General features: G+C 47.3%; 1 non-coding gene across 1 annotated transcript; it reads right to left on the bottom strand.

The window, feature by feature from the left end:
• Positions 1-16,641: 16,641 nt before the first annotated feature.
• Positions 16,642-16,713, bottom strand: TRNAE-UUC (transfer RNA glutamic acid (anticodon UUC)). Its single transcript has one exon. It is a non-coding gene; the product is annotated as a tRNA-Glu (tRNA).
• Between the last annotated feature and the right edge of the window lie 2,172 nt (positions 16,714-18,885).

The following is an 18,885-nucleotide window of genomic DNA, read 5'->3' as shown; positions in this document are numbered from 1 at the left end:
ATAATACACTGGGCTTAGTCCTATAGATGTCATGAAGCTCAAACAAGTTCTGGAGCTTTTTTTTAGGCAGCTTTACAGGCATGTTTTTTCTTTTTACATTGGTGACCATTTGACCTGTACAAAATCGTGGCCTAAAACGCACGGCTTTCTGCCTGAAAACGAGACTTCCCATTCACAGCTGAGCGTAGCCGTTTCAGGCAGAAAGTAAATCTACTAGTTTTAGCTCGACTTGCCTCACATTTATGGCTGAAGTGTCAGCCATTGTCAACGCAAGGCCTTTGATTCCAGAATCGCCAAGCATTCTGACCCCCAGCAATGCTCCTCTCACAGAAGATGGGAGACATTCCCACTCCAGTCGGGAACTTAAAGCGGGACTCCGCCGGGAGTTCTGCGTTTTTTTTTTTTTTTATTTATTTTTTTTTAAAAGCCAGCAGCTACAAATACTGCAGCTGCTGACTTTTAAAATAGTGACACTTACCCGCCCAGCGTGCCCGCGATGTCTGCACCCGAAGCCGATCTCTCGATCGTCTCTCGGGTGCTGCAGCCGCCATCTTGGGTATGGGAATCAGGAAGTGGAGCCTTTCGGCTTCATTTCCCGGTTCCCTACTGCGCATGCGCGAGTCGCGCTGCGCAATAAGGGTGGTCCCCGCTGTCTCTGGGATCGGGGGACTTTCGGAAAGGGGCGTAGATTCTGCGGAAAGGGGCGTACCTTCTGCAGAATCTACACCGGAAGTGGGTGCAGATACCTGTACTGTACAGGTACCTGCACCCCCCTCCCCCCTGAAAGGTGCCAATTTGTGGTGCCGGAGGGGGGGAGGGTTCCAATGAGCGGAAGGTCCACTTTAGGATGGACCTCCGCTTTAAATTTAAAAAAAAAACATGTATAAACGCCAATGGAGACAGGTGCGGCGCCTCGCTAGCACATTTTGGGACTGTTATGCCACGTACACACGAGCGGACTTTTCAACATCCAAAGTCCGACGGAATGATTCCGTCAGACTATTCGATCGTGTGTGGGCTGCAACGGACTTTTGATTCGCAAAAGTCCGACGGACTTTAGAAAATGGAACATGCTTCAAATTTTTCCGAGGGAACTCCGCCGGACCCAGTCCCTTCGAAAAATTTGCTCGTGTGTGTGCTATTCCGACGGACTAAAACCGACGCTAGGGCAGCTATTGGCTACTGGCTATGAACTTCCTTATTCGAGTCCAGTCGTACGTCATCACGTTCCAATCCGTCGGAGTTTAGTGTGATTGTGTGTGGCCAAGTCCGCTCAGTCGAAAAGTCCGTCAGAACTCTGTCGGAACTCCGGCAGGACTCCTTCGGAAGTCTGTCGGACATAAGTCCTCTCGTGTGTACGGGGCTTTAGAGGTGCAAATAACTTTGACACTTCAGGAACGTCGCAAATGGCAAGCCATCAAACAGAACATTCAAGAAGATGTCGTTCTGTTAAGAGACATGCACGTGCCGCGAAATGAGTGGCCATCGTTAAATCCATCTAGCGCATATGGGAAGGGCCGCAAGGTCGAAGTAAAACATGTCAGACAAGGGCCAGTGAAAATCTTTCCTCATTAGAAAGATAAGTTTTATTAAATGAACCGGGGCATACAGAGGCAAGGGATAGCTGCATGCAGCATTGCCAACCCAATTAAAGTACCTGGACGTGGGAGCTGCAAGAGTGACCGGGGGGCTCCTCGTATTGCAAGCAACCAGCTTGGGCTGTCAGATGGAGAGTGCACAGCCAGACGCCCGAGGAGGAGATAGAGGTCTGTGTCCCAGGCCAATGGCCTGTTGGAAGGGCTTATGGCAAGGTCGGCTCCTGGGTGTGCAAATCTGCTGCCTGGGGACACCAAAGGAAGGGGGGGGGGGGAAGGAGGACTGTCACTCATGCCGAACAGACCTCTTTAGGTGGAATAATACATTTATTGGGATACTACCAGACAATTTTACGTCTAAAACCTCTTAAGGTCATAACAAACATAATGACAAGTAAGCAATGGTTGAATAAAGAAAAGAATACCTATGGAGAAAAATACATCTCAACAATATATCTCAATATATGCATATGGAGGACACATTTTAGGAACACATTGAAATACATATAGGTATTCTTTATTTTCCTTTACAGTATTCGACTATTGTTTGTCATGACCTTAAGACGTTATGGACATAATTGCCTGGTAGTGTCCCTTTTTTTTTTTTAATGCAGTATTCCACCTGGGGAGGGCTGTTCAGCATGAGTGACACGGCTTCTGCCCCTCCTCCCCTTTAGTCTCCTTTTTACTATTTAAACCACCAATTTACGTTTTGCCAGCATCCTAAGACCTGAAGAAGGGTCTTTTTGCCCCAAAACATCTAGTCTTTGCAGCTGGCTTTTTACTTTTCTTGGGCACACTCGGCTTGACTTCCATCCCAGTGTTGCCCACAGCTTGTGCACCACAAGTATCCTCTTCCACCCGGTTTGTGACGTCATCCCCGGTCGCTGGATCCTTACACGGCTGTCAATCAGTGGCCTAATCGCACCCCCAGGAGCCGACCTTGAGGCCCTTCAGGCCCCCGGGCCCCTCCTCCAACAACCCCCCCACCCCCTTCCTTAGAAGTCTGGCTGTGCACACTTTCCATCTGATAGCCCAAGCTGGTACACGGATCCACCCGGTCACGCTTCCAGCCCCCGCTTCCAGGTACTTCAATTGGGTTGACGATGCTGCATGCAGCCATCTCTTGCCTCTGTATGCATTGGTTCATTGATAAACGTTTATGCTTTTAGTGAGGAACAGCATAACTCCTCTTCTGTGGTCAGCACTTTTTTTCAAATTTTTTGTTTTTTTCTATCGATCTCAATGGTTATGAATATTAGGACAGCAGCAACCTTCAGTTAATGCATTTTTCCATTTTGAACAGTGACTCGTGTGCCTGGACTTTTTGTGTGTGTTTTTTTTTTAAAGTGCTACTAAACCCAGGAGCCTGCATGCATTATATCTCGTCTCCCACAGTACACAGAACATGGAAATGCAATTATTTTTAGTAAATATAAACTGCTAAATACCTTTTTTCTCAGCAGCAGTATATAGCAGTCTTGTGACTTCTGTTAGTGTCTGCTTAAACTAAGCTTGTAGGAGGAGTTTTCATTATCCTGACTGGACAGTGCTAATTGGCCCTGTGCCAATCACATCACACGTACCCTCCCAAAAAAAAAAAAACATTCTAGCAATACACACTAAACTGAGCATGTGCAGAATGCCCCCCAAGGCTTTATTCTATCAGGAGATGGATTGGGGACAGAAAAAGGGGAGGATCGGATAACAGGATCAAACGGCCTTGTTACACAATGTAGAGGATTAACCCCCTTAGGTTCCACAGTGAGTATAACAAGCATGCGTTACTGCCTAAGACTAAACAAGACAATGATGAATCAATCGTACCCGCCATTAGCTACATTGCAACCTCTACAGAGGAAGCCATCAAATATGCTGAGAAATGCTGCTAGCAACACTGAAGGGAGTCAATGGCTCTATATGGGATTACCACTGGCTGGGGACAAAAAAATGTAAAACGCATTGCTCTGAAGGAGGACCCCCCCACCATACTTTGCCTTTTTTATAAATGTTTTCCAGCAATGTTCATCTGGTACCCCCTTGCATACTCTACATAACCTGTTCAGGTTTGGTAATCGATATCTTACTGTATTTCTTTCCCTTGCAGTGCTCTGTTGCTATGGAGATGAGAGCCGGCTCTAATCTGGGGCCCGGATATCAGCATCACGCTAGTCCGAAGTAAGTCAATAAAACCGTAAGCTCCATTCCCTGCTAAATGGAGATGAGATGCATGGAGTAAATGTGACGGTGCTTGTCTCCTCCCCAGTCCAAAGAAATTCTGCTTGTTTCATTTTTAAGGTGTAGCAAATATTCCAACAATTACCACAGCCAGTGGCGGCCCGCCCATAGGGGGCGCCCGGGCGCCGCCCCCCCTCCCCCAGGTGTAAAAAAAAAAAAGGAAAAAAAAAAAAAAAAGTTTTAAAAAAGTTTAAAAAAAATAAATAAATAAAAAAATAAAAACGGGCCCTTTAAGACATTTAAAAAAAAAAATGTCATTTAACAATTTGACATAGTGTACTGTGGCGCCGGTCACAGTGCACTATGAGAAGCGCCACGTCGATGCAATCACAAGATTGCATCCATGGCGCTTCATTTGCGGGTTAAAAACCCGCCTTGCGGCGCACTGCAGAACGCCGACTGGCTTCCGCCCGTAAAATCACTGTGATTCTACGGGCGGTAGCATTGTCATTCTTAGACAGGCACGTCACTTCGGCAGCTCCGTTCCTCAGCCCGAGCGGAGCTGCAAGACAGGCAGGAGGTGAGTCAAGTCACCGCATAAAGACCTTATAGTTTTTACTTTGTTAAATGTTCATGCATTTAGCTGAATGAATGGAAAAAAAGCTTTCACACTTCACAGCCAGAAAGGTTTCCCCAGGCCAGGCGACTTTTGCTGTGGCCAATCAGAGAATGAGCTCTGAAAGGGAAACTCCTCGCCAAATTTCTGAAAAAAAATTGGCGTGGGTTCCCCCTCCGAGAGCATACCAGGCCCTTAGGTCTGGTATGGATTCCAAGGGGAACCCCCTACGCCGAAAAAACGGCGTGGGGGTCCCCCCCAGATCCACACCAGACCCTTATCCGAGCACGCTACCCGGCCGGCCAGGAAGGGGGGTGGGGACGAGCGGGCGCCCCCCCCTCCTGAGCCGTACCAGGCCGCGTGCCCTCAACATGGGGGGGTGCCTTGGGGGAGGGGGGCGTGCGGCCCCCCCACCCCAAAGCACCTTGTCCCCATGTCGATGAGGACAAGGGCCTCTTCCCGACAACCCTGGCCGTTGGTTGTCGGGGTCTGCGGGCGGGGGGCTTATCGGAATCCGGGAGCCCCCTTTAATAAGGGGGCCCCCGGATACCGGCCCCCCACCCTATGTGAATGAGTATGGGGTACAATGTACCCCTACCCATTCACCTGTGAAAAAAAGTACAAAAAAAAACACAACACAGGGTTAAAATATTTTATTGCACAGTTCCGGGGGTCTTCCGTCTTCGGGAGTCTTCTCGCCGGACTCCTCCGCTATCTTCTTGTAGCTCTTTTGCTAGCGGAGGAGTCCGGCTTTCTTCCTCCCCGTCGGCCTCTTCTTCCGACTTCGGGGGTCTTGTCCCCCTCTTCGGTTCTTCTGCCGGGCCACCGCGCCTTCTTATAGCTCTTTTACAGGCGGTGGCCCGGTCTTCTGTCGCTGCCGCCGCCACCGCCTTCCGTTCTTCTTCTTCTTCTTCTTGTTCTTCTTCTTCTTCTTCTTCTCCTCCAGGAGATGTTGACTCGACGAGCTCTCCAGCCGCAATGCCAGAGCCACGCTGCGCTGCCACTTATATAGTGACAATGGGCGGTGTCACATGGGTTGATGTCACATGGGTTGGTCACATGGGTTTATGTCACATGGCGACAGTCCATGTGACATCAACCCATGTGACATCAACCCATGTGACACCGCCCCATTGTCCCTATATAAGTGGCAGCACAGCGCGGCTCTGGCATTGCGGCCGGAGAGCTCGTCGAGTCAACATCTCCTGGAGGAGAAGAAGAAGAAGAAGAATGGAAGGCGGCGGCGGCGGCAGCGACAGAAGACCGGGCCACCACCTGTAAAAGAGCTATAAGAAGGCGCGGTGGCCCGGCAGAAAAACCGAAGAGGGGGACAAGACCCCCGAAGTCGGAAGAAGAGGCCGGTGGGGAGGAAGAAAGCCGGACTCCTCCGCTAGCAAAAGAGCTACAAGAAGATAGCGAAGGAGTCCGGCGAGAAGACCCCCGAAGACGGAAGACCCCCGGAGCTGTGCAATAAAATATTTTAACCCTGTGTTGTGTTTTTTTTTTGTACTTTTTTTCACAGGTGAATGGGTAGGGGTACATTGTACCCCATACTCATTCACATAGGGTGGGGGGCCGGTATCCGGAGGCCCCCTTATTAAAGGGGGCTCCTGGATTCCGATAAGCCCCCCGCCCGCAGACCCCGACAACCAACGGCCAGGGTTGTCAGGAAGAGGCCCTTGTCCTCATCGACATGGGGACAAGGTGCTTTGGGGTGGGGGGGCCGCACGCCCCCCCTCCCCCAAGGCACCCCCCCCATGTTGAGGGCACGCGGCCTGGTACGGCTCAGGAGGGGGGGGGCGCCCGCTCGTCCCCACCCCCTTTCCTGGCTGGCCGGGTAGCGTGCTCGGATAAGGGTCTGGTGTGGATCTGGGGGGGACCCCCACGCCGTTTTTTCGGCGTAGGGGGTTCACCTTGGAATCCATACCAGACCTAAGGGCCTGGTATGCTCTCGGAGGGGGAACCCACGGCAATTTTTTTTTCAGAAATTTGGCGTGGAGTTCCCCTTTTAGGGGTGACCTGAAGTCGGATCGCAGTCGCCCCTGTGAGAATCGAGCCTTATGGTGTGTGTCCAAGGTCATGGGTGGAAATTAATCGCTTTAGAAAACTGGTATCTCATGATCTGCTTGTCTAGAACATTTTTTGCACAGAGGTTGAAGAATCTTTTGTATACCACATTGAAATTTAAGATAATAAAATACTATAGACACCTTTTTTCCACTGAAGAAAGTTTTTACTGTTTTAAAAAAAATGTCTTCAGTCAGGACTCCTGGCCTCCCTTCTTGCCACTGCTCCTAATCACACGAAATATACATTTTAACCTTTGCTAGTCCTTACTAATACTGCTAGTGGCCTAGTCACCCATGTCACCTAAAGCTCTCCTGCTACATGCATCCCATTTAGGAGTACTCAAGAACTTGCCTTATATTCTCCTGACCTGAGTGCTGTTCCTGCTTTGCAGCATGACATGGGAAATCCCATACACAGGGGGAGCAGTCTAGCTGTATTGGGTCCCTCCAGCTCTAAATCCCCTAATAGTTCCCTCTGAGGCTGGGTTGTCACCGCTGCGGCAGCGAGAACCGGATGTGATTCGCACCGCACTGCAGTGCAAATCACATGCGATCTCTGTGCGATGCGAGTTCAGCCATACAGATAGTATGGCTGAATTTGCATCGCACCTGCCGCAAACTCGCACGGGACCCTTTTTTTGCTCCGCAGCAGAATCGGATCGCATGGGTGTTCAGACCATGCGATCCGATTCCTGTCCGAGTTTGCAGATCGCACTGCGATATGCGAACTGATCTGGGGGTGTCATTAACATTTCACTGACACTCCCAGCAGTCCGCATAGGGCAGTGTGAACTGCCGGTGGGAGGCATGCGATGCGGGAAAACGCTGCGGATTCGCGGCGTTCCCGCATCGCTCCAGTGTGAACCCAGCCTCAATGCGGTATTCTTATTCAGCAAAGTGCAAAAAGTAATGGTCTGCTGATGCTCTGTTGCTTGTTGTTACTCACAGTTAATTTGCTGGCAAAGACATTTTATAAACCTTTTTTGTATTTTAGTGTAAATGTGAGATCTGGGGACTTTTTGACCCAGATCTCATATTTGAGAGGACCTGTCATGCTTTTTTCTATTACAAGGAATGTTTACATTCCTTGTAATAGGAATAAAAGTGACACCATTTATTTTTTAAAACTGTGAAAAAAATGTTTTTTAAAGCACCTAGTCCCGACGATCTCGCGTGCATAAACGAACGCATACGTGAGTACTGCGCCCGGCCGCCCGCATATGAAAACGGCGGTCAAACCACACATGTGAGGTATCGCCACGATCGTTAGACTGAGCTCAATAATTCTAGCCCTAGACCTCCTCTATAACTTAAAAGATGCAACCTGTAGAATTTTTTAAACGTTGCCTATGGAGATTTTTGAGGGTAAAAGTTTGACGCCATTCCATGAGCGGGCGCAATTTAGAAGCGTGACATGTTGGGTATCAATTTACTCGGCGTAACATTATCTTTCGGAATATATCTAAAAATTGGGGTAACTTTACTGTTATCTTATTTTTTTATTTAAAAAAATAATTTTTTTTCATAATAAAGTGCGCTTGTAAGACCGTTGTGCAAATACAGTATGACAGTAAGTATTGCAATGACCGCAATTTTATTCTCTAGGGTGTTAGAAAAAAAAAAGGGAAAAAGGGGCAGCTGCCCTGGGCCCTGGCATTGTTGTATGTCCCCAAGCAGCTGACTCATACTTGCAAACTATCTCAGTTTAAATTCCCTTGTCCCTTGAGGTTTTAGTCCTGTGCTATGTCCCAATATCTCAGTGTGAAGTTCTGTTACTAAAGCTGCCCAGCCCTATTGTTGTGTACAGATAACTCACCTGCAGAGTGCAGACCCTGTGTTTACATGTAAATACAGGCATTCATATGTAAATAGTGGCGGACTGGTGGCATTGATATGTAAATAATAGAGTGGCCATTCATATGTATATCATACCAAATACAAATTTTTGCCCAGGGTCCAATCAATATTAAAGCTTTTTTATTTATTTATGTATTTATTTATTTTTATGTAAAAGGATGAACTTCCGATGCAAAAGGCTGAACCCACAAATCTATATATGATGTGCAGGGTCCTGTGTATAATGTAGAGCCTGGTATGGTGTATAATAATAACTGATAGCTATTGTTTTTCCAAGATAAACTTCAAATTTCTGGCTGTGTTTTTCACATGGCAATATTGAATAAACATGCATCCAGAACAGCAGGAAAAATGTTGTGATCAGATTGAACCTACATTATGTACCCTGTACACTAGTCCTCTGAAGTCTATTGCCACTGTATAAAAGCCAGCCAGGAACTTAGCACAGGGATGGGGGGAACCCCTTATAATGGGCACAGCAGCCAGCAGCTGTACAGGCCCGGGAACTCAGCACAGGGATGGGGGGAACCACTTATAATGGGCACAGCAGCCAGCAGTTGTACAGGCCCGGGAACTCAGCACAGCCATGGTGGGAACCCCTCATTATGGGCACAGTGAGGCTGCAATTGATGGGCAAGGTGAGGCTGCATTTGATGAAATAGACACTTGCATTTGGCAGCGCCATAATCTCTCTTTTAAACTTACCCATACTTTCATTTGACTCATAGGTATTGAACATTGTGCAATTTATTTTCAAAATGACTGAAAAATTCGGTTCCATCTTTGAAACTATTTCCCTTCACAAGCCGTACAGATGAGGAAAAAATGAGGTTAAAGGAGCTTGGACCATATCAACCCAAACTGCAAATTCAGCAGAGGTCAAGTGATCGTGGTCGAGTTTACACGCAAAGCTTTTCCACCACTTCTTATAATAAATGGAGTTGGCTAGCTGGATGTGATGTGACTCATGCATATTATTGTTTTCCATGTTTGCTATTCCAAAGTCATGGCACCAACACGCTGTGGATATCAACAGGGGTTAACGACCTAAAGCATCTCACTGAAAAATGCAAGCGGCATGAAACTACCCAAAGCCATCTTGACAATGTTATGAGGCTTGAGTTTTTTGGAAAGCGTAGCATTGGTGAACAGCTAGATGCAGGCTACAGAATTTCCATTAGAAGACACAATGAAGAGGTCACAAAAAATCGACACATCCTGTCTAGGATAATAGACTGTGTGAAATTTTGTGGTGCATTTGAGCTGGCTTTGCGTGGTCATGATGAGAGTGAGAGCTCCGAAAATCGTGGGATATTCCGTGGCTTGGTTGATTTTGTTGCTTCTCTTGATGGAGTTTTGAAAGAGCACCTTGAGAATGTCACTGTTTTTAAGGGCACTTCAAAAACTGTGCAGAACGAGCTGTTGGACTGTATGCTGTCTGTAGTGAAGGAGCACATTATCCAAGAAGCACAGAGCAGCAATTTCATCTCAATCCAGGCCGATGAGACCACTGATATTGCCACCCATTGCCAACTTGTGCTTGTACAATCTACATAGATGACAAAAACAATGTACAAGAGAGGTTTTTTGAGTTTATTCCTCTACATTCCGCTAATGCAGATTCCATTGCTACAGCACTACAAGAGCGCCTTGCTGTCATCCTTCCAGGGGATCAGAAACATAAGCTCATCTCCCAAGCATATGATGGAGCCAGCGTGATGAGGGGTGCCACTTCAGGGGTTCAAAAGAAGATTCAGGATATTTACCCAAATGCCCATTACATCCACTGCTATGCACATCAGCTCAATCTGATAATGCAACAGGCCACTTCTCAAATGCCCAAAGTGAGACTTTTTTTTGCAAACCTTGGAGGATTTGCCAGCTTTTTTGCCAGATCACCCAAGCGCACAGATGTACTTGATAAAGTAGTTGCCCATAGACTACCAACATCAAGCAGTGTTATATGGAACTTCCACAGCCGTGCCGTCAATACAGTGTTTGAGCACAGAGAGGACCTCATCTGCTGTTTTGAAACCATGAGAGACTCAGGTGATTTTGACTCAGTTACCATGAGAGAAGCAGCAGGCTTTGCCGTGCTGCTGGAGGATCAGGATTTTAAATATTTTCTTGCGCTTTTCCACAACATTATGCCGCATGTTGACCTCCTTTATGCCAAACTCCAGAAGAAGGACATAGATTCAGTCCACATTAAGGGGAGCATCCAGCAGTTCCAGCGGGACATACAGATGATCAGGTAGCAGCCGTAATCCTCCTTTTTTCCATGTGTTGTTGTTGTTATTATTATTATTTTTTTAATTATTATTGCTCATACATTTTGCAGAGATTCTATCCCATCCCTGGTTGACGAAAGCAGTCAAGGTGGTTCTCATCCGAAGAGGCGGGGCTCACTGAATCCAGGAGACCATAAACGCATTGCATCTGAGGTGAGTGTTTATTTGTTGCAATATTTGTCTTTTTGATAGCTCCCTTATAGATATGAAGATTGGAAAGAAAAATATTTTTCTTACAATAGTCATATAAAAATGATGTGATCTAAAAGGATTTGTTATTCCCTCTAGTGGATAACATTAGTATTACAACCTTCATCTGTGTTAGCTGCCTGAACATCAGAAATGCATGAAACTTGACATATTTACTAAGAATGTCTTGTTGTCCAATGTCCATGTGTATGGAGTGCTGAGAAATTATGGATTCCAAACCACTGAAACTGATCTCCCTTTATAACTTTAAAGTGAACATTTTAAAATGACCAGTTTTAAGTTATGACTCCATACACATGGACAAGAAATTCTTAGTAAATATGTCAGGTTGCATGCATTTATGATGGTCAGGGAGCTAACAGAGATGACATTGACACCCCTAATTGACATCACTGCCTAATTTTTGTTTTTATCCTTCACTCTATAGGTCTGTGATACCATACTATTGCACACCATGCGACGTTTCTCCTTCACAAAACACCTTGTTAGTGCCACTTTGCTTCAAGCAGACAGGTTTGAACAGTACGCAGTGGAGTTTCCCGAGGATGCACTGAGTGAGACTTTGAAGGCCTATCCAGTTCTGAATAAAAATAAGTTAAAGACAGAGCTTGGTCTCATCTACCGCACACAAGAGTTCAAAAAGTGTAATGGTGCTTTGGACCTATTCCAGCTGTTTGTGGACAACAATCTTGCTCATGTATTTAGAGAGACTGTGACTTTGCTAAAGATCCTCATCACCACACCCATGACCACAGCAGAAGCTGAGAGGTGCTTCTCAACCTTAAAAAGAATAAAGACTTTTCTGAGAAATAGCATGACCCAGGAAAGGCTGAATGCATTGGCCATGCTGTCAATGGAAAAGAGAGTGGTGACAGAGATGACTGACTTCAACCAGAAGGTCATTGAGAAATTTGCAAGCCAGAAAGAAAGGAGAGCAAAATTTATTTTCAAATAGTTGGACTGTTGCTAAAGTGAATTTGTATTCAGTCACCTTTACTCTGAGTCTTTTTGTTGTTTGTTGTACAATAAAGTTTGTTTTCTGTTGTAAAAAAAAATCACTGATTCGTGGTACCTTTATTGCATTCTTTAACAGTTGGTTTAAACATTAACATTTTCAATATTTTATCCAGATATATAATCTGTCCTGTGATTCTGGGGCTGTATACTCTGTCCTGTGATCTGAGCTGTATACTCGTGACACTATGGGTGGAAGGAAGTGGAATACAGGGGACGGATTAGGTGGATTACATAAGGGGCGTGGTTTGTGAGAAGTGGGAGGGGCCAAAATGATGGGCGGGGTCATGATGGGCGGGGTCTTGCGCCCCCCCATCCAAAAACTTCACCAGCCGCCACTGACCACAGCATTTGATTTGGACCATGTGAACGGTGCATGCAAACCCTTTATCTGTGTTTGGGGTGTCAGGATTGCATTGTCACTTGCTGCGGATCACAAGGGCGGTGCAATTTTGAATGAAGTGCAAGTTTCTGGCACCACAGTCTAGTGTGAACCCAGGCCAAAACTCAAAGGGGCGGTGAAAGAAAATCATTGCAGCTATCTAAATCTTTCCGTTTTTGATATGTGGAAACTGGTTAAGGATGACTGAATATCTTTTATGGTTGTGTGGTGTGTGTGTGTTTTTTTTTTTATGTACCTCAATTGCTAAAGAAGCTTATAGCGATCATAATTGGCACCATTGTTAAATTTACTGTCGTCAGAGTTGGCCAATAGAAGCAAGTCTGTCTACACCAGTGATGGTCAACTTTCTTGATATGGGGGACCTCAAGTGCAGACATGGTGTAAGATGTTCAGAGGCTGGGTCGGGGACGCTCGTTGGGGCAGGCTGGGTCGGGGACGCTCGTTGGGGCAGGCTGGGTCGGGGGCGCTCGTTGGGGCAGGCTGGGTCGGGGACGCTCGTTGGGGCAGGCTGGGTCGGGGACGCTCGTTGGGGCAGGCTGGGTCGGGGGCGCTCGTTGGGGCAGGCTGGGTCGGGGGCGCTCGTTGGGGCAGGCTGGGTCGGGGGCGCTCGTTGGGGCAGGCTGGGTCGGGGACGCTCGTTGGGGCAGGCTGGGTCGGGGGCGCGCGTTGGGGCAGGCTGGGTCAGGGACGCTCGTTGGGGCAGGCTGGGTCGGGGGCGTGCATTGGGGCAGGCTGGGTCAGGGGCGCTCGTTGGGGCAGGCTGGGTCGGGGACGCTCGTTGGGGCAGGCTGGGTCGGGGGCGCGCGTTGGGGCAGGCTGCTAGAAATCAAAACTATAACCATCGCTATAGGAAAACACGGGTTAGTATCTGGAGGGGCCCTGAGGGACACACAAAGTACCCAAGGGCCACATGTTGCCCTCAGGATGCAGGTTTGGCACCAGGGGTCTATACACTTGTATGGAAATGTGACGGGCAGCCAGGACCTCGGAAGATGACCTTCCGCAACATCTCGATCGCTGTGATTTCTAGGGCCAGTTGACAGCAGACGTGGGCTTTTCTCCCCTGCAGTATAAAGGGGATGGGGCTCTGGGGGTGGTATGAGGGTGCTCAGGAATAGGGGTATATATAAGTGTGAACTTAGACTTATGCCGCGTACACACGAGCGGATTGTATGGTGTACTTAGTCCGTCGAAACACATTTCAGCGGACAATCCGCTCGTGTGTGGGCTTCAGCGGACTTTTCAGCGTGCAGTCCGGAGTACTAAGAATTTCGGTTTTTCCGAAATACTGTCCGTCGTACTTTGGTTTCAGCGGACAGTACGGTCGTCAGTATGCTAGTTCGACGGACTAAGAATGGCGCATGCCCAGAAAGGATTTACACGGCGGAAGGGTGCTTTGCTGTGTCTTGGACTTCCTATTTCTAGTCCCGTCGTACGTGCTGTACACGTCATCGCGCAAGCTTTCGACAGACTGTTTGTGCATCCGTGTGTGGTCAAGTCCGTTCAGTGGAAAGTACGACGGACTGTCCGTCGGATTGTATGACGAACTAAGTACGCCATACAATCCGCTCGTGTGTACGCGGCATATGTCTTTAATGTCATATGTAGGTCTTTTAGATCCCCAATCCCTCCATAAAGAGTACCTGTCACCACCTATTACTGTCACAAGGGATGTTTACATTCTTCTACATTCAGTCCCGCCCACATATGTAAACGGTGTTCAAATCACACATGTGAGGTATCGCCACGATCGTCAGAGCGAGAGCAATAATTCTAGCACTAGACCTCCTCTGTAACTGTAACCTGGTAACCAGAATTTTTTTTTAAAGCATCGCCTATTGAGATTTTTAGGTGTAAAGTGTGACATGTTTGGTATCTATTTACTCGGTGTAACATTATCTTTCACATTATGCAAAAAAATTGGGCTAATTTTACTGTTTAATTTTTTTTAATTCATGAAAGTGTCCCTTTTCCCAAAAAGTTGTGTTTAAAACACCGCTGCGCAAATACCATGTGACATAAAATATTGCAACAATCGCAGTTTTATTCTCTAGAGTCTCTGCTAAAAAATGTAGATAATGTTTGGGGGTTCCAAGTAATTTTCTAGCAAAAAATATGTATTTTAACTTGTAAACATCAAATGTCAAAAATAGGCTTAGTCATGAAAGGGATATATATTATATATCCACTGTCCTATGTATATATCTCTATATACTATATCTCCCATATATACCTGATGGGGGGTGAAAGGGTTAATCCTGTGTCTAGGGTGGTCCCTTCAACCTCTCAGACCTTAGATCCAATGTATTGTATAAATTCAGAGCGCTCTGGAATCAATTCTCAAAGGACAAATAAAACCACACACACACCATGGCGTCCTTCGAGAATTAATTGTATTGAGTTATTACAAAGCGGTTGATATAGTATATTTCACGTCATACAGAATAAAACATGCGCAGTAGACATCAAGACGATTACAGCTGGTCAAGACAAAAACGCTATTGTTCTTTGTTCTAAGCTAGCTGAATTAATATAAGAAAAGATACATAATTCCTTCTGTAGCTAAAGAATGCTGAGGCCGCGTACACACGCGGGGACTGTTCGCCCAACTTTGTCCGTCAAACAGTTTCAGCGGACAGTCCGCTCAAAATTAGCATGGACGGACTTGCCCACACACGACGAACGAACAGTCCGCTGAAACCGTGCGCGATGACGTGAACGGCACGTACGACGGGACTAGAAAACGACGTCCTATACACTGCAATGCAAACTTCGGCGTGTAAATCCTTTCTGAGCATGCACGGAACTTAGTTTGACGAACAAGCCTACACATGAGGGGACTGTTCGCTGAAACAAAGTTTCAGCGGACAGTTTTTCGGAATTTCCGAAAAACTTTGTTCAGCAGACTGTCCGCTGAAACTGTCCGCTGAAAGCCCACACACGAGCGGACTGTCCGCCGAAACACTGTTCAGCGGACAAAGTTGAGCGAACAGTCCCCGCGTGTGTACGCGGCCTGAGAAACAGTGTGAAGGTTATAGATAAGTGTGTGAGAACACATGAGTTAGAAGAATCTCATGTTGAGACAGTTATCTGAGAAGTTAAAGGGGTGTTCAAACTGTACATATTGTAAAATGGAAGTTTGTGAATATTAAGATGGCTGACAGAAACAAGATGGATGCTTAACATAACCTTTCAGGGGGTATGGGTGTAATATTTCTGCTGGGGGGGTATTGGTGTAATATTCATGTTGGGGGGTATGGGTGTAATATTCATGTTGGGGGGGGGGGTATGGGTGTAATATTCATGTTGGGGGGTATGGGTGTAATATTCATGTTGGGGGGGGTATGGGTGTAATATTCATGTTGGGGGTATGGGTGTAATATTCATGTTGGGGGGGGTATGGGTGTAATATTCATGTTGGGGGGGGGTATGGGTGTAATATTCATGTTGGGGTGTATGGGTGTAATATTCATGTTGGGGGGGTATGGGTGTAATATTCATATTGGGGGGGGGGGTATGGGTGTAATATTCATGTTGGGGGGGTATGGGTGTAATATTCATGTTGGGGGGTATGGTTGTAATATTCATGTTGGGGGGGTATGGGTGTAATATTCATGTTGGGGGGGTATGGGTGTAATATTCATGTTGGGGGTATGGGTGTAATATTCATGTTGGGGGGGTATGGGTGTAATATTCATGTTGGGGGGGGGTATGGGTGTAATATTCCCGTTGGGGGGGTATGGGTGTAATATTCATGTTGGGGGTATGGGTGTAATATTCATGTTGGGGGGGTATTGGTGTAATATTCATGTTGGGGGGGTATTGGTGTAATATTCATGTTGGGGGGTATGGGTGTAATATTCATGTTGGGGGGGTATGGTTGTAATATTCATGTTGGGTAGGGGGTATGGGTGTAATATTCATGTTGGGGGGTATGGGTGTAATATTCATGTTGGGGGGGCATCTGGGTAGGAAGTTCTTTGTCTGATGGACACGGCGAGGATCTGGTCACATGGCACACACTTGAAATCCCTTTAATTTCAATATTGCCCCAATTGAGGGGTGATTTTGCCGTGATTGTCACCTGACAAATTGCAACAAAATGACAGGATTTCTTCTGGTAAACAGGCGGCCCAGGATTTTGTTGGTGTGATTTGTCAGGTGACAATATTGTCCCGTGATTGGGATGCCATTGAAAGTAACGGGATCACAATCAGTAATTGCGCCCGCGATCCGGAAGGCCTAGGTGTGATTGCAGCCTAAGCGTCTTCTATCAGTTGTTGGGTTCACCTTCTATAGATTCTTCCTCAAACATTCCACACATTCACTCTTTATTCCACCGCTAATATATAATCCGCATTGACCTTGTATAGCGCTTTCCTCCCTGAGGACTCCAAGTATTGGAGATGGCGTTGGCCGGGAATCGAACCCGGGTCAGCTGCTTGAAAGGCAGCTATGCTCACCACTGCACCACCAACGCAAGGTAGCGTGTCTTTGTATTGTGGAAGGAAACCGGAGTACCTGGAGGAAACTCACGCGAGTACAGGGAGAACATGCAAACTCCATGCAGATAGTGTCCTGGTCAGAATCTGGAACAAGGACCCCAGTGCTGCAAGACTAACCCCTAAGCCTCTGTGCTGCCCACATGCTTCCTCTGTTCTCTAAGGCCCTCCCCCGCTGAGCAGAGTACATCAGTTATGTCCACTCAAAGCACCTCTGGAAAAAATCCAAAGGGTTGTCAAGGTAAAACAATGGAGCAAATTATTCCATTCACACTTAGGTCTTATTTACATGGAGGGTATGAATCTGTACCCCGTGTGAGGGCTGCGTTTACCGGAAAGACAGATGCACAGGTGTTCGCAGCATCCTGTGTAGGCAGTCCTATTGCTGTCAACTGGGGTGTAGCGGCTGTACCCAATGTGACATCTGTGTGGGTGCCAGTGCACGGCCCGCGTTCGGGCAACTTCACCCGCATGGGTGTCCTTTTTAGGGTAAACACAGCCCCCACATGGGTTACAGATTCATACACCCTAAAAAAATACTGGCCTCCAACCTCCCCTTTAGCCGGTCCAACACACACCTCAAAAACATACCGGCCTCCAACCTCCCCCCATTGGCGGTCCAGCACATGCCTCAAAAGCCTATCAGCCTCCAAACTTGGGAAAGGTATAAGGGGGAGGGAGTGTATGGAAGAGGAAGAGAGGGAGGAAAGGAGGGGGGTGGGAGATTGGGGGTAAGGAAGGGGTGTGGGGGTTCCCCCCAACCCTCATCCCCCTTCTTCCTCCAACCTTCCCTCCCCCCCTTTTCCTCCCTCTCTCCCTCTTCCATACTCCCTTTGTTCTAACTTTCACTTTTAGAATGTGATTTGTTTGAAGGTTCCTCAGACTTTTTGTTGAGTCTTCTTCTAGGAACAGGCAATTGTCTTGTTTGTCCCGCTACATCGATGGTGATTTAGAAGTTCCAAAAACAAAAATGGAGGGCAAATTGTTTTGTTTGTCCAATTCCAATGATAGTTTGTGATTCAGAAGCTGCTGATGAGAATCTTTCAAGAGATTGATGACATGGTGGATTTTGGTGATGGGCTTTAATTGAAGATTCTCTCTTCAGTCTCAGTGGTAAGGAAACAATCTGCCGGTGTCTTAGTGGGAACGTTACATTCTGCCCGAGTCTCAACAGAATCATTGCATGCTGGAGGGGTCTCGATGTGAATGACACTTGGTTGATTTGTCATTTTTTCCAACTTTTTGGTTATTTTCTTTCTCAGCAGATTTGCACCCTGCTCATTTAAGTGCAATCCATCCTTGTTGTAGAGCAAGTTACCAATTGAAAAGTCGGTCCAAGTCTCCATGAAGCCGAACCCCTCCTTCCTGCACCAGTTCTTCAGCCACCTGCTAAGCTCTCTAAGCTCCTGCTGCCTCCTTGGGGTGGCTCGAGGTACAGGCAGTATTTCTGAAAATACTGCCTTGGAGGTCCATTTCTTCAATATAGCCCCTAAGTCCCTGAAATCATTTTGTAGGGCGCTCCATTTTCTTCTAATGTTGTCGTTGGTTCCAATATGTATCATGACAGCTGGGTCCTCCCCAGCCCCATCCAATAATCCGTCAATGCAATCTACAATGTTCCGAACCCGGGCGCTCGGTAAACAACATACTGTTTTGTGATAAGGGGATTGGTGACAGAATGCCTTCTGTATCCCTCCAATAACTGAATCCCCTACCACTAGTATGTGTCTATCCTTTTTTGTAACCTTGCCCCCATGTTCACTGGAGACGTTCCCCTGGCATGTTGGTGGAGCCGCCACGTCTTGGGCGCACTCTGGTGGAGCGGACACGTCCGGGTCGCACTCTGGAGGAGCGGACACGTCCGGGTCGCACTCTGGAGGAGCGGACACGTCCAGGTCGCACTCTGGAGGAGCGGACACGAATTGGTCGCACTCTGGAGGAGCGGACACAAATTGGTCGCACTCTGGAGGAGCGGACACAAATTGGTCGCACTCTGGAGGAGCGGACACGTCCGGGTCGCACTCTGGAGGAGCGGACACGAATTGGTCGCACTCTGGAGGAGCGGACACGAATCGGTCGCACTCTGGAGGAGCGGACACAAATTGGTCGCACTCTGGAGGAGCAGACACGAATCGGTCGCACTCTGGAGG

Source organism: Lithobates pipiens, unplaced genomic scaffold (assembly GCF_037356315.1).
Source record: "Lithobates pipiens isolate NorthernLeopardFrog02 unplaced genomic scaffold, aLitPip1_a1.2 Scaffold_25, whole genome shotgun sequence".
Taxonomy (NCBI): Eukaryota; Metazoa; Chordata; class Amphibia; order Anura; family Ranidae; genus Lithobates; species Lithobates pipiens.
The sequence above is the reverse complement of the archived record's forward strand: the minus strand, read 5'-3'. Positions and strand labels throughout refer to the sequence as shown.